General features: G+C 35.6%; 1 protein-coding gene and 1 non-coding gene across 2 annotated transcripts in view; both read left to right on the top strand.

Annotated features, from left to right (window-relative positions):
* The window catches only part of LOC141674523 (uncharacterized), a 169,315-nt gene that overhangs the window by 134,084 nt on the left and 17,994 nt on the right, over positions 1-17,237 (top strand). The gene's annotated exons all lie outside the window — the stretch shown is intronic.
* LOC141676079 (small nucleolar RNA R71) lies at positions 3,107-3,213 on the top strand. The gene has a single exon (XR_012556688.1). It is a non-coding gene; the product is annotated as a small nucleolar RNA R71 (small nucleolar RNA).

Here is a 17,237-nt window from a genome sequence, read left to right as displayed (position 1 = left end):
TTAACAGATATCTCTCGATACTAGATCAATAACCATAATTTATCTATCATCGAAACAATCAAAAGTTTATAAACAGAATAGACAATAAACACAATATGACTCACAACACCTCCTTTCTACTAGAGTTATACAAGGATTCACACTATTTTTTAAACACATAACAAAGATGCTTATTTGACCGTGCAATGAATGAGGTCCCAAAAGACTTATGCAATAATACCCATGTAGCGAGCGTTAGGTTAGCGGATCCCAGACTATAAAAGCCTTATGTCACTAGGCACAAAGTCTCCTAGAACTTAATAACTCGAGTATTAAAGAGCTCACTCTTGATCAATTATGCATAAACACATACTTTTTTCTTTCTTTTTTTTCTCTTTTTTTTTCTTTTTTTTCAATAATTTCTGAATGAGTGTGTTTCACTCCATCTCATTCAACCCTAGACTACTCATAAAAATATGAGCCGGCTACTAGCCATTTGATGCCTAGCCTTACAACAACTAGCAATGAAATCCAAGTTTTTCTCCAGATAAAAAAATCAGTGTTTTTACGTCATTACGAGAATATCACAAATTTTAAATATAACCAAGTGATTAAATCTCAACAACAAACAAGTATGATCATGATCTAAATCAAATCAATCATATAAGACTTTGTGAAAATATTTATTTCTGGCATGCAAATCAATTCATTAGGACTTAAACATCCCTCTATTCGTCATCATCACACTCAAATCAACATCAACTTATAAAATATCATAGTTCATATTAAGGGATCATGTTAAATATGCATGGAAATGCAACTATATGAAATCACATAAAAGTAAACAATTATGTCCTAAATGAACAATCATGCAAAAATATGAATGAACTACAACTAAACATACAATATGAATCTATATGAATCTATATTGACACACACACTACTAATCATTACATTATCACCCCCAAACTTAAAATTTTCAATATCCTCATTGAAGGTAATAATAAGGATTTCAGGTATACCTAATTAGCGGGAGAGTCACCCTCGTCGGGTGGAGGATCAGGTGGTCAATCAACCTCGCCACTAGTGTCTCAGAAAATAGTACAGAAAGCGTGTGTCAAATCTTCAGCAAAATGATGGTGAATGTCGTGCATGACCTCCATACGCCTAGTCACTCTCCTATACTGTTCATCACAAAGACCAAACCTATCAACTGTCTGTGGTGCATGAGAAGAACCCTCTGTAGGCACTGGAAGATCCGTCCAACCACTCTCTACATCATCAAAAATATATCCCGACCCTTTATCATGGGGTGCACCTAAGAATGAATAACTCAAGTGATATGGCAATCCGTTGAGCTCAAGTCTAGGAGCTTCTTGAATAAATGGTTCAAAACGCTCCTGAGAAATTTTCAGCTCTGCTAACAAAAGAGAATCAAATGGCATATCCAACTTCCCCTTCCACGGAGGTGCATTCAAAACCTGCAGTTGCTCTACTTTAAAGCACTCCTCTTTAGCTGTGGGTAACTTTATTTCCTTGAACACATTAAAAGTGACCTTTTGATCATAAACCTTCATCAAAAGCTCTCCTTTTTGCACATCAATCATAGTTCGGCCAGTAGCTAAGAATGGTCTTCCCAAGATAATGGGAATCTTCTTATCTTCCTCGGAATCAAGAATTACAAAGTCAGCAGGAAAGAGGAGTTTATCCACCTTGACCAAGACATCCTCCACTATACCTTGTGGATAAGTGATGGAACGGTCAGCTAGTTGCAATGACATGTATGTTGGTTTCGGATCAGGCAGACCAAACTTCTTGAAGATAGATAAGGGAATTAGATTGATGCTAGCTCCTAAATCACATAAACACTTGTCGAACAACAAGTTTCTGATGGTGTAAGGAATAATGAAGCTTCCAGGATCTTTAAGCTTCGGAGGCAACTTCTGTTACAGCACAACACTGCATTCCTCCATTAGAGCAACGATCTCTAAGTCATCGAGCTTCACTTTCCAAGAGAGAATACCTTTCATAAACCTCGCATAGCTAGGCATCTGTTCAAGAGCTTCAGAGAAATGTATGTTGATATGAAGTTTCTTGAACACCTCCAAAAACTTCTCAAACTGCTTATCCAGCTTTTTCTTCTGCAGCCTCTTAGAAAAAGGAGGTGGATGATAGATCTGTTTTTCCCCTGTATTACCCTCAGGAGGAGTGTGTTCCACCGTAGTCTTCCTTGGTTCCACCAATGCTTCCTTCTGCACTTCTTCTTCATCCATAACTGCATTTTTTGAATCTTGAGATTTTTCACGCTCTTCGTCTTGCTGAATTTTGGGGTTTGCGACCTTTCCAGACCTCAAGGTGATGGCGTTCACCTGTTCTTCAACTTCCCTCTTGCCTGGATTGGCTTCTGTATCACTAGGAAGCGTTCCTGGTGGTCGATTCAATAAGGCATTAGCAATTTGCCCTATTTGGTTCTCCAGAGTCTTGATAGAAATAGCCTGGCTTTGGCATATAAGAGCCTGGTTTTTGCACATAAGCCGCAACTCCTCCAATTCAGATTTTTCATTCAAAGATAGACCCGCATCATGAGTTTGTTGTTTTGATTTAATTTGTTGCTGAAAACTAGGGGGTTGAATAGTTTATTTCCAAACTGCTGGAACGGCTATTGCATCGCATTCTGATTATTGCTCCAGCAGAAGTTAGGATGATTCCAGTTGTCAGGATGATAAGTGTCTGGAATTGGTTGCTGCGATCTCTAAAAGTTGCTCACAAACTGAGTTGATTCACTAGATATGGCACATTGCTCTGTCACATACGGACCTGCACACAACTCACAAACACTAATTATCTGCTTAACACCATAGTGAGCCAGAGAATCAATCTTCATAGATAACGCATTTAGTTGAGTAGTGATAGCCGTAGCTGTATCCACCTCAAGAACTTCTGCTACCTTGCTATGTGGCAATCTCTGGGCTGGATACTGATATTCATTAGCAGCATCAGTTCAATTAGATCATAAGCTTCCTCATAGCTCTTTGCCCATAATGCTCCACCTGCTGCTGCATCGAGCATGGGTCTGGACTGTTCTCCCAACCCATTGTAAAAACAATTGATGATCATCCAATCTGGCATTACATGATGAGGACACTTCCTAAGTATCTCCTTGTAGCACTCCCAAGCTTCATATAAAGATTCTCCTGATTGCTGCGCAAATTGAGTAAGAGCATTCTTGATTGCAGCTGTCTTCGCCATAGGGAATAATTTAGTAAGAAACTTCTGAGCAAGATCTTCCCAAGTAGTAATCGAACCAGCTGGTAGAGAGTGTAACCAGCTCTTAGCCTTGTCCCTCAGAGAGAATGGGAACAATCTCAGCTTCACAGCATCTTCAGAAACACCGTTGAACTTGAAGGTGTCACAGATCTCAATGAAATCCCTAATATGCATATTGGGATCTTCCATTGGAGAACCCCCAAACTGGACTGAATTCTATACCCATTGAACTATGCCAGGCTTGATCTCAAAGGTACTAGCTGTGATAGCTGGCCCGACAATGCTAGATTTAATGTCATTGATCTTGGATTGAGAAAAATCCATCAAGGCTTTCGTTCGTGCTGCTGGATCTCCCATTGTAATGAGTACCTGAAACACAAACAAATAAACAGTGAAAGTAAAAGAATCTGAGTCAGTGAACTTTAATGACCACTGATGACAAGCACATAAACTAAAAATTAACACCGAGTCCCCGGTAGCGGCGCCAAAAACTTGTTAAGGCGAAAACACGTGCTAATATTCACGCAAGTATATGCGTTCGTAAGTAGTATAAGATATAAATTAGATTCATTCCCACATAGACTGGTTTAGGTTAAGTTCAATTAATGCACCTATGCAACAATGTGATTATCGCTCAATGCTAAGACAAATAACAAATTGGGTTTTTATCAAACTAAGAGATTATACTAAATAACATTAACTAAGAGAATTGAGGTTGAATTACTTTATATGACAAACATGGGATTATAACTTCATTAAATACTTCATTCAATAGCCTTATTGTTCTTAACCTTAGCATGTGATGGTGATGACACTAATCAGATATCACGAAACTGATAAACGCCAACTTTCATTGCACTAGTACCATTCTACCAGACATCCACAAAAGAGATAGAAGCTGAATAGGCACCAATTATATTGAGACCCTATGTATCTATAGAATTTGACAACATAACGGTTTAAGCACAAGTTATCCATAATGATTACATAGGGCAAGTAAAACGGTTAGAGTTACCCATGAATCATGTATAACAAATACATGAACCTATGCTAGCATGGCAAGTTCTAAACCTCTATATTCACTGTCGCTTCAATAGAGATTAACACGCTATCTTATATGTTAGCTACGCACATAAGACGAATAAGCACAACCAATACTATGATATCAATCAATCACCACACACTAAAATATCGAAACAAATTAATTATTAAAATCCATAAGTAAATCCGCTAGAATCCAATGACAACGATTAGCCCATAATTGAACTCATCGTCACCATGGGTTCCAATGAAAGCATGGTATAAAACAAGGTCTTAATAAACTGAATAATGATTAAAGTACGAATAAACGAGATCTAGGTTCAACAAGACCAAAATCGAGCATCCAAAGTTCTAACTTAATCAAAGAATCACAAGTTGAAAACAAGATCTTTTTCAGAGTTGTTTTGTGCTTCTAGGTCTTCTCCTTGGTATCCCAATCTTCCCAGATGATGAAACCCCTTTTTTAAGTATATATACGCCCTGTGGACCTGGACCCTTAAAATCGTCAAATTCCACTCAAAAAAGGCTTTTTCAGCGAAATCAGCGACCAGCCGCGCCTTGGGTGGCCGCTCAGATCTCTGGGCGGTCGCTCAGCTCTCTGGGCGGGCGCTCAGCTCATGCCTGGAAAAATTTCTGATGAATCTTGTTTTGGCTATAACTTGAGTTCTACTCGTCAGAATTAGGCGATTCAACTGCCCACGTGAAGCTATTGAGATTATCTACAGCTTGAGAATGGCATTAGCTTCAAATTCTGATCACTTTTTATCAAATTTCCTTAAAAGCTCTTTTTTCATATAACTGATACCTGAAATGCAATAACACAAAAACACATTAAAATACCAACAACTTGAGTACAAAACACCAATTTAAGCTTGTAATGAAGCATTCCAAGTGGATATAAAATCCACTTATCAAAGGTCTCTTCAATTGACCCAACTTAGCCAATGTTTTTTCATACCCCAGACTGGCCATCATATTTTTAAGAACTGGCTCCTCAACAGTAGAGTAAACACAGTTCTCAGGCAGCTGCAGTGCTTGTCGAACCGTGGACAATATCACGACATGCTCATCACCCTCTGATGAAAAGATAATACTTGGGGACCCTTGAGCACCACCATCATCATATACTCCACTTCTCCAGAACTCCAGCACTTGAGTTCCAGAGACTGCATCAGGTTGGGTCAGAGCGTACCCAATATCAAAATTAGCGAGAAAATCCTGAATGAAGTGAAGTTCCGATGGAGCTTCAGCCTTGCTAAGAATGTCGGAGTAATTGTTAGGAACAAACTTAGATCCATTGAAAATTACGTCTTTTGGTGCCATCTCTATAAGAAATTAAGTGAGAAAGAGAGTGTTTGCAAAGTGTTTGTTAAAAGTCCTGAAAGAAAATGCTTCAGAGAATATTAGAGAGAGAGAGAGAAAGTAAAAGATATTAAGAATAGAAAAGTAAGTAAAAGATTAAAAAATCTTTTAACTCCCATATATATACTCTCTCCACTCAATAGTTATATTTTTGAAGCATGGGATACACTTTACACCTTGCACCGTATGAACAGTCAATAAACGGTTAGAGCATGAGTTAATGGGCACGTAAAATAAGCAATAATTACCGTGCACATGCAGTTTTTTAGGACATACACGTTAACCACTAACCCATAATGATTATGACTATTTTTATCTCACCCAAATTTATTCTGATTTAAATATGACTGTTTCAGATTTTACCACAAATAAGTCAATTAAAGAAAAATACCACGTAAGCATCAAAGATTCAATCAGGATTTAATATCAGAACTTAACTTATATCAGATTTTAACAGTCATCAGAAGATGGCTTATGTACTCAAAAAGTGAATATCTTTTTCTAAGATTCTTCATACAAATATTGACTTGTTTTCTTCAGAGTATAATCATCAGAACTTCCATCAGGACTTGTCCTCAGAATGTATGCAAATGACACTTAACTGTTTGTCAAAAACAACTTAATCACCACAGTAATTTTCATCATTCATATGGAAGTGAAAGTGTGTGCATTCAGCAAAATATCAGATAAAGATTAAAGTCTGATCAACTTCAGTACATCTTAGAAATAAGGCATAACTAAGAAAAATGCTTAAAATCTGTCATCAGCCATGATGTTTACTATAGAACAAATTTATGCAAGAGTCCAGCTCAACTATTTGTGCTCATTTTATGCATCTTTGAAATTCCTTTTTACAGTGGCTTCTCAGTGTAAGTGAGTCACGACTACTTATCAGAATTTATGCTGTTATCAAGGTATTTCTCCAGTAATCATAGAGTGTGAAAAGTCACCAAGAAAAAAAAATTCTTTTCTAATGCATATTACTTAATACCAGCAATGCACTTGGGTCTTCCCTTCCACATTTTTACTCTAGATCTCAAAGGAGTACCTGACTTTTATTCTTTTCTTTTCTTTTCTTTTCTTTTGATAAGTGAGGCTTATCAGCACTAAGTTCATTTTTAAGATTTACTGACATCAGAATTTAACAGATAAGAAACAAGAATCTAGTTTGTGACTTAGTAATAAGATACACAAAGTAAACTTGACTAAGCTCAATATCAGAATCTTCTTGTGTTAATGAGTTTCCACATAAACAACTAATTCAAACATGGGATTTCTAGTATGTTAAAGACTACTAGGTCAGCATCTAACATAGTTATCCTCATTGGATTGAATAGCCACAGAACATTCAAAACACTTATCAGAGTATATAAATCCACATCAGATAACAATCAGCATTTAATGAATTTTCAAATTAAGCACAGATTACATATAGATAATACAATATATAAACACTAATCATAAAGTCTGATGCATGAGAACAAAAACTAAGCAGATTTAGAGAAAGAACCTGAAACCATTCCAAGTTCATTTACCAATCTTATAAAAGTAGCTTCACATAGTGGCTTTGTGAAGATATCTGTTAGCTGTTGATCTGTTGGAACAAAATGCAATTCCACTGTACCTTCATCTACGTGTTCCCTTATGAAATGGTACCTAATGCTGATGTGCTTTGTTATTGAGTGTTGAACTGGATTACCTGTCATAGCAATAGCACTTTGATTATCACAGTAAATAGGGATTTTAGAAAATTCTAACCCATAATCCAGTAACTGATTCTTCATCCAAAGAATCTATGCACAATAGCTTCATGCAGCAATATATTCTGCTTCTACAGTTGATGTGGAAATTGACTTTTATTTCTTGCTAAACCAAGAAACCAATCTGCCTCCAAAAAATTGGCAGCTTCCACTAGTTCTTTTCCTATCTATTTTGCATCCTGAAAAATCTGCATCTGAGTAACCAATTAGCTTAAAATCAGATTCCCTAGGATACCACAATCCTAGATCAGCTGTACCCTTAAGGTACTTATAATTCTTTTCACAGCTAATAAGTGAGGTTCTCTTGGATCAGCCTGAAATCTTGCACAAAGACATGTAGCATACATGATATCAGGTCTACTTGCAGTTAGATAGAGTAAGGAGCCAATCATATCTCTGTAGTTAGTAATATCTACTGATTTACCAGTATCCTTATCTAACTTGGTTGCAGTGGCCATGGGAGTGGATGCAGTTGAACAATCTTGCATTCTAAATTTCTTCAGTAAATTTCTAATGTACTTGGATTGACAGATAAAAATGCCTTCTTTATTTTGCTTGACTTGAAGGCCCAGAAAATAGCTGAGTTCTCCCATCATACTCATTTGATATCTCAACTGCATTAGTTTTGCAAACTTCTCACACAGTTTGGAATTAGTAGAACCAAATATGATATCATCAACATATATCTGTACCAAAAGTAAGTCCTTTCCATGGTTGAGGTAGAATAAAGTCTTGTCAATTGTGCCTTTGTGAAAGCTAATTTCTAGAAGAAATTGAGCTAATGTCTCATACCATGCTCTTGGAGCTTGCTTAAGGCCAGAAAGTGCTTTGTCAAGCCTGTAGACATGATTGGGAAATTTTGGATCTACAAAGCCTGGAGGTTGTTCAACATATACTTCTTCTTCCAATTCTCCATTGAGAAAAGCACTTTTCACATCCATTTGAAAGACTTTAAACTTCTTGTGAGCAGCATAAGCCAAAAAGATCCTTATGGCTTCTAATCTAGCAATTGGTGCAAATGTTTCATCATAATCAATACCCTCTTGTTGAGAGTAGCCTTTAGCAACCAGTCTTGCTTTATTCCTTGTAATTATGCCATCATTGTCAGTTTTGTTTCTGAACACCTATTTTATACCAACAACTGATCTGTTTTTTGGTCTTGGCACTAGGGTCCAGACTTTATTTCTTTTAAATTCATTTAACTCTTCCTGCATTGCTTGCACCCAATCAGCATCTTGAAGAGCTTCTTCCACTTTCTTTGGTTCAGCCTGAGATAGAAAAGAATGATAGAGACATTCATTTGAAGTTGCAGTTCTAGTTCTGACACCTGCTTCAGGATCTCCAATGATTAAATCAGGTGTATGTGCTTTAGTCCACTTCCTTGCAGATGGAAGTTGATCTCTAAAACTGGATCCTCCCCCATGATCCATGTTATCTCCATCAACATTTTCTGATGCTCCCCCTGTAGTTATGCTCTTCGAGACTCCAGAATTTGAATTTGATTTTTCAGGAGTTGAGGAATCAGAGCTTCCAGAATTATCAGAATTTGGCTCATCAGAACTAGATGAATCAGAACTTGAAGAGCCATTAACAGGTTCTGATACTTCTCGAGAGTCTTGAGATATGGTAGGTTCTTCAGCTTGCTCCCCCTGGACAGGTGCATTTTCCTTTGGAGTTGTTACCACAGTTTCAATGACATCAAAACTTAATCCATCAGAACTTACAGGATCAGGATTTAAGTCATAAAAATTTCCAGAATCAGAATTTAAATCTTTATTCTCAAATCTCAGCTGATCATGATCATCAAAATCTTCAAGTCCAGTAATCTTCTTATCATCAAAAGAGACATTGATAGATTCCATGACAACTTTTGTTCTTAAATTGTAGACTCTAAAGGCTTTTGTGGAAAGTGGATATCCAACAAAAATTCCTTCATCAGCTTTTAGATCAAATTTTGACAGCTGTTCAGGATGAGTCTTAAGAACAAAATACTTGCAACCAAATACATGAAACTATTTCAGATTTGGCTTCTTTTTCTTCATCATCTCATATGGTGTTTTTCCATGCTTGTTTATAAGTGTAGCATTTTATGTAAAACGAGCAGTCTACACAGCTTCAGCCCAAAAATAGGTTGGTATCTTTGCTTCATCAAGCATTGTTCATGTAGCTTCAATGAGAGTCATGTTCTTTCTTTCTACAACTCCATTTTGCTGTGGAGTTCCAGGTGCAGAAAATTCCTGGTTAATTCCATGATCTTTGCAGAACTCTTCCCTGATTGAATTCTTGAATTCAGTGCTATTATCACTCCTTATTATTTTAACAGAATTTTTGATCAATTTATCCAACGGTTTGACATGATCAGTTAGAGTAGATGATGTTTCAGTCTTCATGTGCAAGAAATACACCCAAGTGTATCTTGTGAACTCATCCACCATAACCATAGCATATTTCTTCTTTGCAATATACATGACATTGACTGGACCAAATAGATCAACATGCAGTAGGTGATAAGGCTCAATAATTGATGACTCAGTTTTGCTCTTGAAAGAAGATTTTATTTGTTTTGCCTTCTGACATGAATCACAAAGGCCATCAGGAGCAAATACTGTTTTTGGTAGTCCTCTCACAAGATCTTTCTTTACAAGTTCATTTATATTGTTGAAATTTAAATGAGAGAGTTTTTTGTGCCAATTCCAGTTTTCTTCAATTGATGTTCTACTCAACAGACAGATTACAGAACCATCAGTACTTGTTGAAAGTCTGGCTTCATAAATGTTACCATGCCTGTATCCTTTCAGAACCACTTTGCATGTAGAATTACTTATAACTTCACAGTGTTCTTCAAAGAAATCCACATGATAACCTCTGTCACGGATTTGACTTATACTCAACAGATTGTGTTTAAGTCCTGAGACAAGAGCTACTATTTCAATGATGACATTCCCAAGATTGATCTTGCCATATCCCAGAGTTTTTCCAATATTGCCATCTCCATAAAAAAATTTTGGGCCAGCTTTCTCCATAAAGTTTGATAGCAGGTCTTTATTTCCAGTCATATATCCTGAACATCCACTGTCCAGAACTAGGATGTTCTTCCTGTTGCCCTACAATCACAAATACCACTAATAGTTAGTTTTAAGGACCCAGACTTGCTTGGATCCTTTGGCCTTTTTAAGTTTGTTAACATTTACAGCGGATTTAACATCAGAATTTATGCTAACATTTTTCTTATCAGTATTAACAGTATCAAACTTTGCATCATACTTTACACTAGAAGGAATTAAAGCAACTTTCTTCAAAGAAGGTTTTATCTGATAATAATCATAGTACAAACTATGATATTCCTTACAAGTATAAATGGAATGCCATGTACTACCACAATGAAAACAAGGATTTTGTGGCTTAAACCTAATAGACTGACTCTTAACTCCTGACTTAGAAGGTAAGGAGTTTATATACTTATTCTTCTTGCAAAAAGAAGCCAGATGGTTAGAGTTTCCACAGTTATAGCATTTCTTTCTAGGAGCATTAGGAACAGGCATATAATTATTGCTTTTATTCACACCTTCCTTTCCATTCCTATTTTTCCTAGCTTCATTTACCTTGTTTACACTGGTAATCTCTTTCAGCTTATGTTTAAGCTGCTTCTTCGTCATTAAGCTTATATTAACTTCAGTTGGTTTATCCTGTTCTAATTTGTCAGAAGTTGACTCTGCTATCACTTTTATCTCGATGTCTTTCATCTTTTCAGAATCAGACTTTACAGTTTTAGCTATAAATTTAACAAGATTTACCTTTGGCTTAGTAGTCTGTTTAACAATAATTGGCTTAACTTGTTCAGTTCCTTTTTCACTTTTCTCATCTCCATAACCTAGGCCCTCTTTCCAGTTCCCACTACTTAGTATATCCTAAGTTGTTCTGCCAGAGTTAGTCCAAGTCCTGATAATCTCTCTCTCCTTTTCTAACTCAGTTTTTAGAGATTTATTCATTTTTAGCACTTCATCTCTAACATAGAAAGCATCATCTCTATCCTTCTGAGTTTGATGGAACATAACTAACTCATTTTCTAAATAATCATTCCTCTTTTTAAAAACAAGATTTTCAGAATTTAATCTTTCATATGTTAAAGTTTGATCTCTATAGCTAATAAACATGGTTTTAAGATATAATCTCAACTCAGTAATATCATCAGTATGAAAGACATAATTTGTTTGAGGTACCTTTAACTCAGCAGCATCAGAACTGCTATCAGCATTTGCCATCAAGGCATACTTCTCCTCATCCTGTCCAGCTTTTCTTCTTTGTGACAAGAGCCTTGCCTTTATCACTCTTTCCTTTCTTGCAGTCAGGAGATATGTGGTCTTTCTCACCACAGTTGTAGCATTTGACATCTGAGTAATCTCATATGTCAGACTTTCCTCCTTTGCCTTCAGATTTTCTGAAACCCTTCTTATCAGTTTTTCTACCTTTCCTGGAAAACTTCTTTCCCTTTCTGAATTTCCTGTAGGCTATCTTTGTGATACCCTTCACCATAAGAGCACACAGCTTCATCATCTCTTCATCAACATCTACTTCAGGTAGACTTTCAGTTTCTGAATCATCATCATCATCAGAACTTGATGATTCTGAATCACACTTTATGATGAGAGCCTTTCCTTTTCCTTTCTTTGAGAAATCTACTTTGGGGGATTCCTCCTTAGCATTAAGAGCAACTGTCCTTGACTTTCTAACATGTCTCTTGCTTCTTTGATCCATATCAAGTTCATAAGTCTTGAGCATTTCATAAATTTCATCAAGAGTAGTTTCATCAAGAGCATAGTTGTCTCTTATAATAGTAGCTTTCAAATCCCAACTTTCAGGAAGAGCTAAAAGGAATTTTAGATTTGAATCTTCAATGTCATATTCCTTGTCCACCAGTGACAGATCATTCAAGAGTTTGACAAATTTGTCATATAAGTCAGTTAATGACTGATCACTTTTTGAGTTAAAGTACTCATACTCTTGAGTGAGTATAGTCCTCTTATTTTTCTTGATTGCATCAGTTCCCTGACACCTTGTCTCCAAAGCATCCCATATCTCCTTTGCAGTCTTACATTGAATTACCCTATTTGACATGACATTATCAATGGTACTATGCAGCAAATGCCTTACCTTTGCATCCTTGGCAATAGATGAGATATCTTCAGCTGTGTATTCACTTTTCTCCTTTGGTATGGTCTTTGCTGGTTGATCTGCAACTACAACAGAGAGCTTGGTTGGCTTATGCGGTCCTTCATAAATTCTGTCCAGGTATTCTGGATCTGTAGCTTCCAGAAATATAGCCATCTTCACTTTCCATATAGGATACTCAGAAGGTCTTAGCATGGGAACCCTGATAGTCTCATATCGACTGTGAGTTTGAGTCCTTGGAGTTTCTTCAGTTTTGGCGGGCTTGGTTGGATTTTCTGCTTCTTCAGACATGATTGTTTTGGATCTTTACTGTATGTGTGTTAACAGATACGCTCTGATACCACTTGTTAGGTCACACAACACTGTAGAAGGGGGTTGAATACAGTGTAAAATACAATCAAATCGATTTAAAGCATAAGTAACAGAAAATAGATGTATTCGATATAATAAACTCTGTTACAATGGAACTGTCCTCTTTCAGTGATGAACAAATATCATGAGAGCTGCTAGGTTACAATTGTATGATCTTCTCGATGATCGTAATTCTTATAGAGTAAACCTATGTCTGTGTTTATATAGACACATAATTACAAGATAACTTCTAACTGATATGGAATTTAATTATGTCTCCTAAAATATATCAATCAGATATCTTATATAATTCTTCTAGTCCTCTAACTCTTTCCATGCATATCTTCTTCTTGTATTAGTCTCGATCTTCTTTCTTGTAAATCAACTTCCTTCCTTAACTATTAGTCCTCCAATACTTCAGTTCTGATATCCATCTTCTGATATTATTTTCTGATAATCTAATTCCTGATATCCTTAAGTCCTGACTTCCAGTAAGTCCTGATTCCAGTAAGAACTGATATTTCCTGTTAGTTAAGATCTGAAAACTAAACATAAAACATATTAGACATGACATCTCAAATATATCCAACAGAATAATATGAGATTGAATATTGAAAAATACTTGTGATGCCTAGCAGAGTCAGCGAAGTATAGAAAAGGAAACCAGTGATCCATAAATAGAATCGAAGCATAAAAAGAGAAGGCAAGTGATTGATGAACAAAAGCAAGGCATAGAAAGAAAAGGAAAGTGATTGATGAGTACAAGTAAAGTTATAAATCATCGATGATAAGGCAAGTACTTCTGAACCTTCTTCAAGATATATTAAAAATATTTTCAAACTTTCTCATAACATGTTGCTAGTATTTAAAATAAATCATGTTTTATATTGCAAGCGCTTTAAACTATTCAACCTTAAACCCTGATTCTTATTGATCTTGAGCCATAAGCCTTATTCTTCATAAACCATTGATTGTTGAATTCTCAAATACGAGCCAGGCACATACGATACTACTCCACAAATACATATCTACCATATACTGATTTTTGATATTGAATTGCTTGGCATACCAACCCTTATTCCTTGTTTAACTGAGGACCAATCCTTGGAACCCTTGAACCCTTTTCTTCTACTTTCTGATTTTTTCTTTGATTAAAAAGCCAATCTTTTTGAATTCCTTGTTATACCTTCATGGTATTATGAATCACCCTATGCTTCAAAATAAATGTTGTTTATATTTCAGCTTATTGAATTATATTGGTTATCATATTGAATTGTTTTAAAATTGGATGGTTTTATAAATGTGGACCAGATTCGTGGTCGAACCAGATTCGTGGTCATAATAGGCCAATGCGTGCCTTGGATCCAGTATATAGAGCAAAGCTGAGAGCCTTACTCGGGGTTAGTGCGTGACTGATCAGCAGCCTAACCTTGATTTTTAAAATGAAAAGTGAATATCCAATTCTAATCATTTCTTATTCAGAAACTTGATTCTTCTGAATCATTTCAATTGGTTATTGTTTAACCTCAGTTATTGCTATTATGACTTGCTGAGATAGTTAGCTTACTCTTGTAAACCTTTTTATGTTTTCAACAGTTGAAAAGGAAATTGTTGTAACGAGGATTACCAGTCCAGTGTGCAAGCTAGGATTCCAGGTTAAGTTGGATCGAGCTAGCAGGAGCTTTATATTGTAGATGAGTTACGCAAGATTGTAAGAACGATATTATTATCAGTTGTAAGTTGAACTAGTTGGGATTTGGTACGATGTAATAAAAGATAAGGTTGTGGCTTGTTTTCATACTTGAACCTGTTGCGATCCATGGTTGTGAAAAAGAAGGGTCAATACATATAATATTTTATATACAGGTTTATAGATGGTGTGTGTGTGTGTTGTGAGCCCCAAACTTCTAACCCGGGTTTGGAGAGCGTTACAACACACAGTGCCAACTGCAGTCAAAGACTCAGTTACAATACCATCTTAAAGTCAGCTTGATGTGGCTCCAACAAATATGGAGTCACAACCAAATTCTCTCATAATCAAAACCCCCCACACACAAAATTCTCCAACTAATTCTCTGGATATGGATATGATACACACATCAATTCCTGATTCTTCATCTTTAAAATTCGTGGAGGAGCCAACATCTACAACAAGTGAACATCATCTTATTGATGATTTGTTGGCTCACTTTCACATTCTTTTGCAAACTGTTGAAGGATCTGTGCACTTAAAATTCAAATCAATCTCCACATATTCAAAAATAGTTTCAACTCCTATTTCCATTATTTCTACTTCATCAATGAATATTCTTCATCCGTTGACAAGTGATTTCCCTTCGACGGATAACCTTAACAATAATTATCCGTCAGTGACCACAACTACTACTTCAACGGATATCTCTTTTTTGTTGACAGTCACTACACCACTTAAAATCTCTAAATTAGTGACAAGTGTAGATGACTTATGAAAGAGATGTGTCCTAAGTCCAATCATGTATGATGATTTAGGAATAACTTGTATATAATCTGTTTTGATTTCATTGATATTAATAAAAGACTTGTATTGGTTTTATTGCGGGCTTTATCTATTTAAGTGTTTAAATAAGATATACCATAGTTTAGAGTAAAGCTTTTTATGGATTATGATGAGATCATAATAATAAGACCTAAAAGATGATAACTTTAAACTTAAATATTTCCTGGTCGTAGGATTACTAACTGGTAATTAGTAATCCGCAAAGATCGGTACATACTATGCTTGCTTCATTATGAAGGATGTCTGTTCTCATAGACATTTGTGTGGTGACACTATAGCTAGTATGTAGGTGCTTATTATAGAATAAGTTCACTGAACATGACTCACACAGCTGAACAACTGATGGAGTTCACTCACGTGTCAGCAGTTATTCACATAGTGATAGTTGTACAAGTATCCTTAGACTTGAGGTCATCATAGTCATCTTGTGTACACTGAACTATGCTTTGGTTTAGTTCTTAGTCTCCAGGGACAATTATAAGGGCTCTACTGGGTATAGGAATTTGTACAAGAAGATAGTGTATGATCAATAAAGAATCTACCCCTTCCAGTGAAGGAAGAGAATATTCAATGCTGATCCACTTATGCTAGTTCAGGAATCTCTGGCCAGAGTGAATGAAATTAGAAAGGAGTTTCTAATTTACATTAAATAGAACTAAGCATAGTGAATGAGAAAGCAAATGATTAAATAAAATAGGCTTGACACAAGTTTCATGCCTTGTATTTAATCGTGACATTGTAGGGTAGAAGGAATTGATTGTACGGTAACTACTCACTGAATAGGTTCTTGGTATTCTAAGCAGTGAATTCGTATTTTCCAGATAGTCGCGATATGCTGAGAAGTATCCCTCACGATGTAGAATAAATATGAGTTATTAATTAATCATATTTAATGAATTAGAGAATTTATATAAATAATGATAAAATAGTTTTATTATTATTTATTTCTACTACCGGCTTAATATTGAACCCACAGGGTCACACCATAAAAGAGAATGATTTAATGGTGGAGGAATTAATTAATAATGGCTGGTAATTATTTATTTGTGAAATAAATAATTAATTAGCAGATTTAATAATTGATTAAATGAGATTTAATTAATTCTTAATATTATTAATTAAGAATTTAATTTTGGAAATTAAATCAAGTGAGAGAATTATTTTTCTAAAGTGTTTAGAAAAGGGATTAATGATTAAAAGGTATTTTAATTATTAGTTAATTGGTTAATAAGAATAATCAATTAAAGGGTTAATAATAATAATAATATTTTATGGAAAATTTTCAGCTGAAAATTTTGCCTATAAATATACTATTATAAACCCTATTTGCCTCAACCCAAATAATTAACCCTAATTCTAAAGTAGAACAAGAGGGAGGCAACTAATTCTCTCAACCTCTTCCTCCTCCATCCATCACATTGTAGTCTTGGTGGATACCAGTAGAGTGCTTCACACTTGAGGAGCAGCTGCTAGGAATTTCCGTTCATCGTTCTTGGATCGCTATTAAAGACGTCCATCTTTCCATTAACGTAAAGCTTCTTAAGGTAAACATACTGAACTACGAATTAAATATTATTTTTCGCATGGATCATGCGGAGGGTTTCATTTTTTTTAAGATTTAAATTTACGTTTTCGTTGCGTTTATGTGCTAAAACCCTTCAATGGTATCAGAGCTACTTGCGAAAAGTTTTTAATTCGTTTATGTGTTTAACTGTTTTCGATATATGAGCATGTACGTGATTCGCCATGATTTGATGTTGATATAATATGCT

This window comes from Apium graveolens, chromosome 7, assembly GCF_009905375.1.
Source record: "Apium graveolens cultivar Ventura chromosome 7, ASM990537v1, whole genome shotgun sequence".
Classification (NCBI taxonomy): domain Eukaryota; kingdom Viridiplantae; phylum Streptophyta; class Magnoliopsida; order Apiales; family Apiaceae; genus Apium; species Apium graveolens.
The sequence above is the reverse complement of the archived record's forward strand: the minus strand, read 5'-3'. Positions and strand labels throughout refer to the sequence as shown.